Raw genomic sequence first — 3,715 nt, forward strand, 5'->3', positions numbered from 1 at the left:
TACCGGAAACCTTTTTTCCTTGTGACATTGACAATTTCTGTTCAACAGTGATCCCAGAAGCTTCCATCGATGCTCTGAAGGAGCAGCTCGCCGCGGCCCAACGTACTATTTTTTCTTTTCTCCTTTGAACTTGGTTTCTTTTCATTTTTACTAGTGTAACCTTGTTAGCACTCTTTTTTCCGGTTACAGGGGAGAAGGACCAGCTCAGCCGGCAGCACCATGAGGAGCTGAACACCCTCAAGACCAGCTACCAGGAGCTCAAGTCTCAGCTGATTCAGCTGGGGCTTGACCACGCCAAGGCCCTCAAGGCCGCTGAAGTGACCGCAGCGGCCAAGTTGGACGAGGCTCTGGAGAATGCCTGCAATGCCACTGTGGTGTTGCGGGCAGAGCTGGAGGAGATGGCCAAGGCCCGGAATGGTGCCGAGGAGAAGGCCGCGCGGCTGGAGGAGGAGCATAAGGAGTGCGATCAGCTGATCCTGCAGACCGACACACTCGCCCTCCGTAAGTTCTTTTCTTTTACACTTTGACTACCGCATACGAGCCTTTCTTCCTTCGACCCCATTTTCTTTCCGCTATCTTTCCGTCCGGTCTCTCTTCTTCCGGATTCTTTTCTCTCCGGTCTCTTTTTCTTCCGGACTCTTTTCCTTCCGGTCTCTTTTTCTTAAACTTCTTCTTTCTTTGCATAGGCCTCTTTCCGGACTCGCAGAGGTACGCCGTCAAGAAGGTCGACGCGCAACGCAAGGACAAAGGCCAAGCGGATCTTACCGTGCCATGGACGCCCAAGGACCATCTGGTCGCGCTTAACGCGCGGGTGTCCCATATGCGCTGCATAGACCGCAATCTTTCGGACATCCCTGATGTAGCTACCCAGCTATACAGGACTTTATGGCCTGGCGAGGAGGTGCCGGACACCTTCTCCCTCATCAGCGATCGCCTCAAGGGTGCCGGCAAGAGGATCCGCGAGTGGCAGTGCTCTGCTGCCCGCGCTGGAGCGGACTCCGCCCTCCGCGTCGCCTGCTCCTGGTACCCGGAGCTCGATCTGGACGCCCTTACCGGCGTGCGTGCAGACGCAGAAACGGATCTGGACCCGATCCTCTCCGCCAAGCGGCAGGATCGCGCGTACCGCATCGCGGAGTATGCCGACATGCGCACCTTCATCCCTCCCCCTCCTGGCGTCACGGACTATCTCGACGAGGAGGAGGGTGAAGCCGAAGAAGAGGTCCTGGACGATGCTGATGCCGGCGCTGCTCCTCCGGAAGCCCCTGCTGCGTGATTATTCTCTTTGAAGTGTTTGCCTGCTATCTGTTTGTTGGTCCTGCTTATCTTTGAAACAATGTTTGTTAAATTCTGCCCCGGAATGCCGGGGTCTATGATGTAAGACTTTAAGTTTGCCTGTGGTTGTGCTACAACATTTCCTGCCGGTAAGTTATACCGGTAGCTAAGTATTTATGAGTTTGCCTTAGCAGATTTTGCTTTTGGTTTTGCTTTTATCCTGCACTGCAAAGATTTCTCAATTGTTTCCGCATCCAATTTGATGCATACTTGGTTCTTTTGCCTTGGCTCTGCCTGCCTTCTCTGGGCGTTCTTTGGCGTATGAGCACAAGGTTCTTTCACCAAACAAGCATCTTCTTGAACTTAGAAATAACTTTGAAATTTTGCAAAAAACCGGTTTAACCGGGGTTAGTTATATTTTCCGGATTGTTCTTTCCTGCTCTCCCTTTTCGCAGTTCATGTGCTTATCTCCTACCGGTTTATCTTGCTTGCCATGAAGCCGGTTTTCAGACAGCAGCAGAGTCGAAGACTCCGGTAGGATTTAGCACACTACTAAACCGGAAAGAAAAAACATTCAATAAGCAACCGGTAAACTGAAAAAATAAACAAGTTACATGCAACTTAAGTTGGGGTAGTCCCCGAGATTCATTCAAGGTTCCGGCATATTTTATTCATAGCATATAAGGTACAAAAAGGAACTTCTTACACCACCACTTCAAGAGTAGAAAGGACGCAACAGAGCTACGTTCCATGGACGCTTGCTCTCCTCTCCGGACCTGTCCGCCTTTCCTTTCTTCCATTCCTGTGCATCTATCAAGTAGTATGCATCATTGTGAAGCACCTTGCTTACAATGAAGGGACCTTCCCATGGTGGCAAGAGCTTATGCCGGCCTTCAGTGCGCTGCACCAGGCGAAGTACAAGATCTCCTTCCCGGAAAACTCTTGGGTTAACCTTCCGGTTATGATAGCGTCTTAGGTTTGGCGGGTAAATGGCTGTTCTTGCCAAAGCCAGCTCTCTTGCTTCTTCCAAAGAAGTCGACATCATTTTCTCTGGCCTCTTTGACCTCTTGCTCAGTATAGAGCTGTACCCTTGGTGAATCATGAATGATGTCGGTTGGTATCACCGCTTCTGCTCCATAAACCATGAAGAAGGGAGTGTATCCGGTAGACCGGTTTGGGGTTGTTCTTATACTCCACAAGATCGATGGTAGCTCATCGAGCCAACATCCCGGTGACTTTTCCACCGCATCAATGAGTCTAGGCTTGATACCGGAAAGCACCAAGGCATTCATTCTTTCCACTTGGCCATTGCCTTGGGGTGTGCCACTGAGCACAAATCCAACCGGATGTTCTTTTCTTCACAGAACCTTTTGAACTCACCTTGAGCAAAGTTGGTTCCATTATCGCTGATGATCTTTGTGCGGGTATCCATACCGCAAAATGACATCTTTTAGGAATTTCACCGCTGTATGCCCATCACACTTTGCGATAGGTTTTACTTCTAGCCACTTGGTGAACTTATCCACCATCACCAAGATGTGAGTCATGTCGCTTCTTGCGCTTTGAATGGTCCAACCATGTCAAGGCACCAAACGGCGAATGGCCATGTTAGCGGTATTGTCTTTAAACCGGATGCTGGGGTATGGTTTTGCTTGGCGTACCTCTGGCAGCCGTTGCATTTTCTTACCAAATCCTCAGCGTCCTCCAAAGCAGTGGGCCAATAGAACCCATGCCGGAATACTTTTGCCACTAGCGCCCTTGACGAAGCGTGATGCCCACATTCTCCTTGGTGAATTTCCTCAAGCATTTCTTTCCCTTCCTCCGGTTCCACACATCTTTGAAGAACACCGGTAACGCTTCTCTTGTACACCTCACCATTGATGAATGTGTAAGCTTTGGACCTTCTTTGTATCCTCCTTGATTCATTTTCGTCAGCCGGCAAGGTGCCGCTGATCAGGAATTCCTTAATAGGTTTAACCCATGACGGTATCTCTCGAACCAAAAACACCGATGCATCTATCTCCATGCTATCCACCAGCATCATTTCTTCCGGTATGGGTACAGCAGTCCCCGAGCCTACCGGAGCAGTCCCCGAGCCTGCCGGAGCAGTCCCCGGGTTCCCTTCATCGATATCCATGGGTACTACGTGTGACTCCGGTACAAAAATTGATTCTGACTCTGGGCTCGGTTTGATCGATGGCACTCTCAAATGAGCCAAAGCTATTCCGGGAGGAATTTCTTGCCTAGATGAGCCCAGCTTGGACAAAGCATCCGCGGCTTCGTTTTCTGCTCGCGGCACATGGTGAAACTCACACCCTTCGAAGAATCCGGCAATCTTTTGCACGTGAAACCGGTACAAGGCCATGTTGGCATCTTTTGCATCCCAATCTCCTGAACACTGCTGTACCACAAGGTCTGAATCTCCATAGCAAATGATCCGGTG

The sequence above is a fragment of the Lolium perenne genome, chromosome 7 (genome assembly GCF_019359855.2).
Source record: "Lolium perenne isolate Kyuss_39 chromosome 7, Kyuss_2.0, whole genome shotgun sequence".
NCBI lineage: Eukaryota > Viridiplantae > Streptophyta > Magnoliopsida > Poales > Poaceae > Lolium > Lolium perenne.